We start from the raw sequence: 9,931 nt of genomic DNA, 5'->3' as shown, positions 1-9,931 counted from the left end.
CAGGAAAGCAAAAGCGAAATTAATTTGTAAAACACAAGGTAGGGTTGTATGCATCCGGGGCTTGCCTTCGTTGATGGAAAAGTCCGGTTCCTGCAACGTTCCACAAGTATTCGATCCAACCTCAACAGACGGATTAACTTCCTCAACCACTTGATTAACTACCATGTGTTCACCTTCATTCACTACACGTAGTAACAATGCCATGTTTAACATGATGCGAGATATAAAACATGATGCTCAATGATGGATGCAAAAGTTAATAACTTGAATACAACTTTCCTTCGCGGTACAGTTACAAATAATTATCATAAAGCATTTTTAGTCGTTCTTCTAATAAGTCAAAGGTTCACTTATTGTACATGCTTACCAACTAAAGCCTCATCATGAAAAGACATGTATAAACAATATACAAGAAAATGTATAACTTTTACTTTTTACCCAAGAGGTTGCATCTAAGAAGCAATCAAGTTTCTTAACATGCATTTACTAACGAAATTCTTAACTAAGTCATTTAGAATTATTAACTAAAGGGCGAACCTAAACATATCAAGAAGGTAATCACTTGGCCATGACACAGCAGGGGTGGAGTGTTTCATGATCTATAATCAACTCCAAAAATCAATCAGGACATCTTATGATCTATGTTTATCATTTTGACAATTATTAACTAATAATTAAGGCACATAAATAAGAGTATAATTAAACATCATCAAATTAATCCCAAACTTTTTGTGGAGGCAAGTTTTAACAATAAACAGATACAATAAAAGTTTCATGGTCACTGGATATTTATTTTGGCCTATAAAAATTATGAAAACTCTTTTATTAATTAATTTGAGCAGTTTTTATCACATTCAAAAAGTACTGAAAATCAACAGTTCATATTTTTCTTAAATAGTACACATCATAGAGAGGTTACACAAAAAATTTCATAATTTTTGGAGCTCTATTTAATTCTATACAAAAATAACAAATCATGGCACTATTTAAAATAATCACTGACTTTTTCATACCACACCCACAACAGTGTCATCGTCTTCCTCCGTGAGCCGAACGGCGCAAGGAACACGGCGGTGATGCTGCTGGCCGATCAAGGTAGTAAAAATGGTGGTGAGGTGGCGCAAGATCATTGCAAGACTTGGCCGCACAGATAGGTGGACTTGGCGTGGCCTGGGATGACCCCGACCTGCCTGCCTACGGCAACCAGCGGCGTACACGGCTGACCACGATGGCGCAACGCTGGAATGGCGACTATGGCGCAAAACTGATCAAGATGAAGCTGGATTAGGCATGAAGAGACTCACCACGACTTGAGCGGCTAACTAGATGAAGCCGAGACGTGCTGGAGCTCCCTGCCGATGACGGCGGCGTTCATGGCAGTCCGCACCGACGTCGCGACGGCGTTCCGGCAAACAAGGCGATTCTGGCCGGTAGCAGTAGCTAGGCTGGGCTCAATTGAGGCGCAAGGGCAAGGCAAAGCTGTGACAAGCTTGGCTGTGATGGTGACGCACTATGGCGATGGCGCGGGCACGACGGAGATGATCGGTGACGTCGGAAAAAAAACAAAGAAAGGAGAAAGAGCGACGGCGATGGCGTTCCGGCCTTTATAACGCGGTCAAGGCACACAGAGATGACACCCAGCAGCTTCTCCACGCTAGCGCGACGCCGAAGGCAGCCACCGCGATGACTGGAAGACGATCGAAGATCACCGACGGTGAACTGGCTTCCGCGGTTACTGTTCGTCGAAATTACAGAATTGCCATTCGCCAAAATCTTCAAATTACTCCCAAAATTGCATGGTAACTCAAAAATCTCCAAAAATAAAAGTTGTTCAAAATTCAAAGTTCTACAACTTTGCTTTTATAACCAACCCCTAATTCGGTCTATATTTTGAAATGCAAATTTGAATAAAAAAATGGGACATTTAAAGAATTTCGCCTTTTCAAATTACTTCAATTTTTACTAAACAACTTTGAAAACTCTAAATACCAACTTTGTACATCTCGACAAGCTCTACACTTTTGCTTTAAGGCTCAACCCCAACATATGCTTAGATTTTGAAATGAGTTTTCAGGGTAGAATTTAAATGCTAAAAATCCGGGTTGTCTCGAAAATTCCAAATCCAAACCAAATTTTTGAACTTGATTTAAACAATTCAATTCAACACTCATAACATAAATGTAAACTTGTTTTAGTGAATGCATATCAAAGTTTGCAATATGACCAATGCCTTGCAATGCATATGATGACATGTCCTGTTTTTAATATTTAAACACCCGAGGTGTTACAATCCTTCCCCCTAAAAGAAATCTCGCCCCGAGATTCAAAGCCATATGGTAAGTAATGGAAAAGGAAATGTGTTGCAAGAACACATACAAAATCTATCCATAAAACAGTTGAGGTCCCTTTACAAAACACAATTGGTAACAACCGAGCTCAACTAACATTACTCTCTATTGACGCAAGAAACTCTAGAAATTTTTCTAATAAGTAATCTTCTGATTCCCAAGTAGCTTCTTCTTCTGAATGTTGATTCCATTGTATCTTGTAGAACTTGATTGTCTTTCGAGTAACACGATCTTTTTGATCCAAAACTCGGATAGGATATTCGGAATAAGTCAAATCTGGTTCAAGTTCCACTCCTTCAACCTCAACATTCTGCTCAGGCACTCGGAGACACTTCTTCAATTGAGAAACATGGAACACGTCATGCATAGCTGCGAGATGTTCTGATAATTTCAAGCGATATGCCACTTTTCCATACCTCTCTAAAATTTGAAATGGTCCAATATATCAAGGTGCCAACTTGCCTTTAACACCAAAATGGGTAACTCCCTTCATTGGTGATACTTTTAGATATACAAAATCTCCTTTGTTAAACACCAATGGTCTACGTCGTCTATCCGCATAACTCTTTTGTCGAGATTGAGCTATCTTCAAATTACTTTGTATTTGCTTAACCTTGTCTTCTGTTTCTTTCACAAGGTCAACCCAAAGAATCTTCTTTCTCCAGGCTCAGACCAACTCAGCGATGTTCTGCATCTACGACCATAGAGTGCTTCAAATGGAGCCATTCTAATGCTTTCCTGATAACTATTGTTGTATGAGAACTCAGCCAGAGGTAAGCATTCATCTCACTTAGTGGAATAGTTAAGGACACAACACCTTAACATATCTTCAAGCACCTAATTGACTCTTTCAGTTTGTCCATCAGTCTGCGGATGATAAGCTGTACTATACAGTAGTTTGGTACCCAATAAAGAATGCAATTATTTCCAAAAATTGGAGACAAACTGTGTACCCCTATCAAACACAATAGTCTTGGGTACTCCATGGAGACTCACAATTCGCTCTAAATACATCTTGGCATACCATATAGTGGGATATGTATTCTGAATTGGAAGAAAATGTGCTGATTTGGTTAGTCGATCTACAATAACCCATACTGAATCAAATCCCTTTGATGTCTTGGGTAGACCAATAATAAAATCCATACTTATATCCTCCCACTTCCAAGATGGAATAGGTAATGGTTGTAATTCACTAGCAGACCTCAAATGTATAGCTTTCACCTTTTGACAAGTATCACACTTTGCTATATATCTAGCAATCTCTATTTTCATTTTAGTCCACCAGAATCTTTGTTTTAAGTCATGGTACATCTTGTTGCTTCCCAGATGGATAGATAACCTAGTAGCATGTGCCTCTTCTAGAATTGACTGCCGCAACTCAGGAACCTTTGGTACCACCAGACGATCCTTGAACCATAACACACTTTCATCATCTATGCTGAAGCATTCTGCTTTTCCATTCTTGACTCTTTCCTTGATATGGGCTATACCCTTATTTTCCTTTTGAGCAGCAATAACTTGATCTCAAATAGTGGCTTCAACAATTATGTTGGTCAAACTTTCTTGTTGAATTACTTCTACATTTAACTTCTCCATTTCTCGACATAAATTCAAACCCATTGTTCTCACTATCAGACAATTGCAATAACTTTTGCGACTGAGGGCATCTGCAACTACATTTGCTTTACCGGGGTGATAATGTACTTCCAAGTTATAATCCTTAATCAGTTCTAACCATCTTCTCTGTCGCATGTTCAACTCTGACTGAGTAAAGATATACTTTAAGCTTTTGTGGTACGTATACATATGGCACGTATTACCAAGCAGGTAATGCCGCCAAATCTTCAGAGCATGAACCATAGCTGCTAACTCTAGGTCATGAGTCGGATAGTGTTCTTCATGCTGCTTAAGTTGCCTGGATGCATAGGCAATGACTCGGCCTTCTTGCATCAACACACATCCAATACCAATACCTAAAGCATCACAATAAACATCAAACGGCTTCTCGATATCAGGTTGGGCTAATACTGGTGCAGTGGTTAACAGTCTCTTCAAGGTCTGGAAAGCCTCTTCACAATCAGTTGACCAGACAAACTTGACTCGGTTCTTCAACAACTCGGTTATGGACTTTGATACTTTAGAGAAATCTGGAATAAACCGACGGTAATACCCCGCCAATCCTAGAAAACTCTGAACTTGATGAACTATGGTTGGCGGTCTCCAATCAAGCACATCCTTCACTTTGCTTGGATCAACTGCAACACCTTCAGCTGACAAGACATGTCCAAGAAATTGTACTTCCTTAAGCCAAAAATCACACTTGCTGAACTTGGCATATAGTTGATGTTCTCTCAAGCGGGTCAGAACAATTCTAAGATGTTCCGCATGTTCTTTCTTATTCTTGGAATATACTAGGATGTCATCAATAAACACCAATACAAACTTGTCTAACTTAGGCATGAATACTGAATTCATCAGATACATGAAATGAGCTAGAGCATTTGTCAATCCAAAAGACATTACCAAGTATTCATATAACCCATATCTTGTGGTAAATGCCGTTTTGGGAATATCTTCAGGCTTTATCTTAATTTGGTGATATCCTGACCTTAAATCTATCTTGGAGAAAACTTTGGCTCTGGCCAATTGATCAAAAAGCAAATCTATCCAAGGTAAGGGATACTTATTCTTGATGGTCACTTTATTCAACGGACGATAGTCAACACATAACCTTAGGGTCTCATCTTTCTTTTTCACAAAAATTGCCGAACATCCCCAAGGTGATGAACTAGGTTGGATAAACCCCTTCTCAATCAATTCTTGTAACTGAGTCTTCAACTCGGCCAATTCCTTGGGTGGCATCCTATAAGCTCTTCGAGAAATCGGAGCTGTTCCAGGTTGCAATTCTATGTTAAACTGGACATCCCTATTAGGTGGTAGACCGGGTAAATCTTTAGGAAACACATCCGGAAATTCACACACTACCGGAATATCTCTAATCTCTTTGACAGCAGTTGCACAAATCTTGCCCACTGATCTTCTTAAGGTTGGAAGTTGGATGAGAAGTTGAGAATTACTATCAGGCAAACTCACCCTTAATGTCCTATTCAAAGTATCTATAATAGCCTTATGCTGATACATCCAATTCATTCCCAAGATTACATCTATATCATGATCCTTAAGGATAATCATGGTAGTGGGAAAAATATGCCCACCCAGGTTTACGGGTACCTAGTATACCATTTCCTTAGTACACAGACGTCCCCCGGGCGACTGAATAAAGAAACTTTCCTTTGTTGCCCCAATTGAAATTTCATGCTTTACCACAAATGTTCTATTGATGAATGAATGAGATGCACCCGAATCAAAAAGTATAACTACAGGGTGATTGGCAACAGGAAACATACCCATCATCACTGGCTCCCCTTCCGGAATTTCTCCAGCTTGAATATAGAACACCCGTCCTGTCTTCCTCTCATCTTTGCCCTTCTGAGCATTCTGATTGGGGTTTTTGTTTGGTGCCTGACCCTGTTATTGATTGGTAGGGGCCTTCTGATAATTTTGATTAGCCTGCCTGGGATATGGACATTCCCTGGAGAAATGACCGGTCCTTCCACAATTGTAACACAGATAATTGTGACCTTGGGACATTGGAGCATTACCACCAGGAGCATTGGTCGACTGTGAACTCGGGTAGGTTATAGCATGACAGACATTTGACTGTTGCTCGGCTTGAGACTGCGGCAGACGATAAGGAGGACGATTATGATGTACTGGATGATAAATCACCCTCTGCCTCTTCTGATTTCCCCTAAAGGATCTAGACGGTACACTCTTTTTCTTCTTGAGCTCCTTATGCTGCCGATACTTTGACTCTGAAGCAATTGCAATATTTACTGCCTCATGATAAGTAACATTAGTACAAGTTGTCATCATTGTCTACAGCTTGGTATTCAGACCTCTCATAAACCACCTCTTCTTCTTGGCATCAGTATTAACATGTTCGGATGCATATTGTGACAGGTGATTGAATCTTCCCACATACTACATCACTATTTGATCTCCTTGCTTCAAAGCAAGGAATTCATCTAGCTTCATAGCCATAACTCCTTCAGGGATATAATGGGCTCTGAAGGCAGTATGGAACTTAGCCCAAGTTATTGGAATGCCAGCAGGTTGCATAGCCACTAAGTTTGCCCACCAAGCACTTGCTGCTCCTCTAAGTTGCTGAGCGACAAACACATGTTTCTCATACTCCATGCATGGGATAAGATCAAATTTCTGCTCCATGGTTTGAAGCCAGTCATCAGCCTCCAATGGTTCATCTGCCTTGGTGAACACCGGTGGTCTTGTGTCTATAAAATCAACATATGTGGCCTCCTATCTATCATGATGGCGACCATAGTTTCTGTGCATCTGATTCTGATTACTCTGAGCTATCTCATGAAGCAAACGAGAATTTTTGGCCGTCACATTGACAAGTGCGGTTATAACATCCGCTAGATTTGTTGGAACTGGTGGCGGATCTGGAATACCATCCTCATCTTATGAAGTTCCTGGAATATACGAACCCCGCGTCCCATCCTGACATTCTACAGGGGCATCGACAGTATTGTAGGCGCTTATCATCCTTTCGCACCCATCAGAATGAGAAACCAGGCTGGGTAGACATGAGCCACAAGACTAGGTAGAGTACGCATCCTAAGCCCTCACCCTTGTAAAGCCACCCTTTCATCTATAAAAGGGGATGCGCTTCCTCCAACAGAGAGAGAGACCGAACGACACAAGACACACACACAGTCAAGCTGCTACCAAGCTCTTGGCCTCCTTTCGACCCTTCCATCAGAGACTTGGGACCTGTCCCTCTCTCGATCATTTGTATCCCCTACTATGAACTATTCACGGTGCTAATAACATGAGCAGCAACAAACTAGACGTAGGGATATTCAGCCCGAACTAGTATAAATCTTGTGTCCTTTAGCGCACCATCCGAAAAAGATTTGTGATCTCCACGAATGACGGACATGCCGTCACCACGTTATGGACCCAAGGGAGCGGCGCCCGCTTCCCGACCCCTCGGGTCCACCAAATCAAAGGACCTTGCCCACAGCACTACTCCGGACCCTGACCCCGCGTCCCTCCGACAGAGACTCATAGGAGTCAGAAGGCGTGCGGAGCAAGGCTGGGCGAGGTTCATAAGTCAAAACCACTGTACTGCAGCCCATACCCTACGCAGAGCAGTATTCTATAACCATCCTGACATTCTACAGGGGCATCGACAGTATTGTAGGCACTTATCATCCTTTCGCACCCATCAGAATGAGAAACTAGGCTGGGTAGACGTGAGCCATAAGACTAGATAGAGTACGCATCCTAAGCCCTCACCCTTGTAAAGCCACCCCTTCATCTATAAAAGGGGATACGCTTCCTCCAACAGAGGGAGAGACCGAACGACACAAGACACACACACAGTCAAGCTGCTACCAAGCTCTTGGCCTCCTTTCGACCCTTTCATCAGAGACTTGGGACCTGTCCCTCTCTCGATCGTTTGTATCCCCTACTACGAACCATTCACGGTGCTAATAACACGAGCAGCAACAAACTGGACGTAGGGATATTCAGCCCGAACTAGTATAAATCTTGTGTCCTTTAGCGCACCATCCGAGCCTAACATGCATTACTATAAATTTACTTGCCGGTGCTTGTACGAAACACCGACACGTGTCAACCTCTTAGAAATACACGTGTCAACCTCACAAAACATACACGTGTCGACCTCATATTGAAACACGTGTCGACCTTATTTTAGGACACGTGCCGTACTCATAGTCACACACGTGTAAACCTTAGCTTAAGACACGTGTCGTCCTAAGTGAATGAAATGCATCAACATTACCGTCATACACGTGTCCACTACAATGCCTGCGGAAATAGTTCAGTGACGGTGCCCAAATCGTCACGGATGTAAACTTATCTGTGATGAAACACGACAAATCGTCACAGTGCAACATTTGTGACGCTACAAAGATGACGAACAGAATTTCATCATAACTTCGTCACAAATATCTTTCCATGATGCTTTTAGCGTTTACTATGACATTATTAGATCGTCTCAGATGTGCACTTTTTTAGTAGTGTGAGCATGTGACCTGAACCATTTCCTTACATATGAGTTCACCTCAATGGCTTCAGGTCACTTTCACTAATGATTTGATCCTCAACACAATATGACTCCTCATAGCTTGATTAGTTCCTCGATTCAATGCAAGTATTCTCTTCTTCACCTTAGCCATGGTACCTCAGTTCTCAAGCCATCGCTTGCCCTTCACCTTTGCTTAGTCCCTCGAAGCCCTTTCCTTGCTATCCTCACCTTATCAAGCCATACTCAAGTCACATCATATTAAGCATCTATTAAAAAGCTATTTCTTCAGTAATATGACCCTTGCTTGAATATCATCTAGATATGAATGTTGAGATCAATCAAGCTTTAGTTTGATTCACATAAAGACATATATGAATCAACATCAATATGGCCAAGCCAATTCACGATTCCTTATATCCACTTCATTTTGGCTTGACACTCCTAATACTCACTTCAATATCTATCTTCATACTTCTAGCTTGATCAAGTCAATGCAAAGTGATTTTTAAAATCTTTATCCATACAAGCAAACCAATGTAGAGAACATCTTATATCCATTATACATTGTATCCTTTGTCATTTCACCTTTGCTTAACATTTCCTCACTTATACACTCTTGATTCATTCTTTAATCCTTGATCAAAGCAAATCCATTATCAAACTCTTTTTGTTCATGCAAAGCAAGTCATTATAGAGACCAATCCAAAATCATCAAGTCATGTCTCATTTGCCATTTATTGAATATGCTTGCTTTCACATGATGCCATGATATCCCACAACATAAAAGTCATTTCATTGATTCCATTTGCATTGTTGTCTTTTGCTTGAACTAGATTGTTTCCATAATCTTCCAATACAACAATATACAATTTGGCTTTCATTTCAACACTATGTGACATATCAAGTTACCTTCTTGTTGAACCTTTGATATACTTCTGATTACACAATCCATAAGTGTATGCAATAACCTTAATTTTTTATTCAACACTTAGCAAACTTGTTAGACCTTTGATTATGTTGTCATTCAATTCACCAAAACTCACTAAAGGACTAGATACACTTACAGGTTTCCTACAGCAAACCAAACAAGAGTGCTTGGCTACCTTGGGCCGGGCCTTGGCTGGCCTGGGACAGGTCCCTGGACCGAGCCGGCCTCAGCCACCTTATCAAACACACCCCTAGTGTCTCGGTGCTCGGGAAGATCAGGAGCCTTTGGGGGAAGCGCGCCGGCTGCACCCGCACTGCGTCAGCCTCAAGCTCGTACCCGCCGCCTGCGAGGCTCCCGCCGTCCGCCGCGGGCCGAGCAAATCCCTTAGCCGCCACACCCACGCCCGCCGCCGGCTGTAAACATGCAGCGCCGTGCCGCGATACCGCGCTCCCGCTGCCGGCCGCGAGCTTGCAGGCTTCTCTACTAAAACCGCTTCGCCATGAGGGTCCG

The sequence above is a fragment of the Miscanthus floridulus genome, chromosome 17 (assembly GCF_019320115.1).
Source record: "Miscanthus floridulus cultivar M001 chromosome 17, ASM1932011v1, whole genome shotgun sequence".
In the NCBI taxonomy this organism is placed as follows: Eukaryota; Viridiplantae; Streptophyta; class Magnoliopsida; order Poales; family Poaceae; genus Miscanthus; species Miscanthus floridulus.
Note: the sequence above shows the minus strand (reverse complement) of the source record.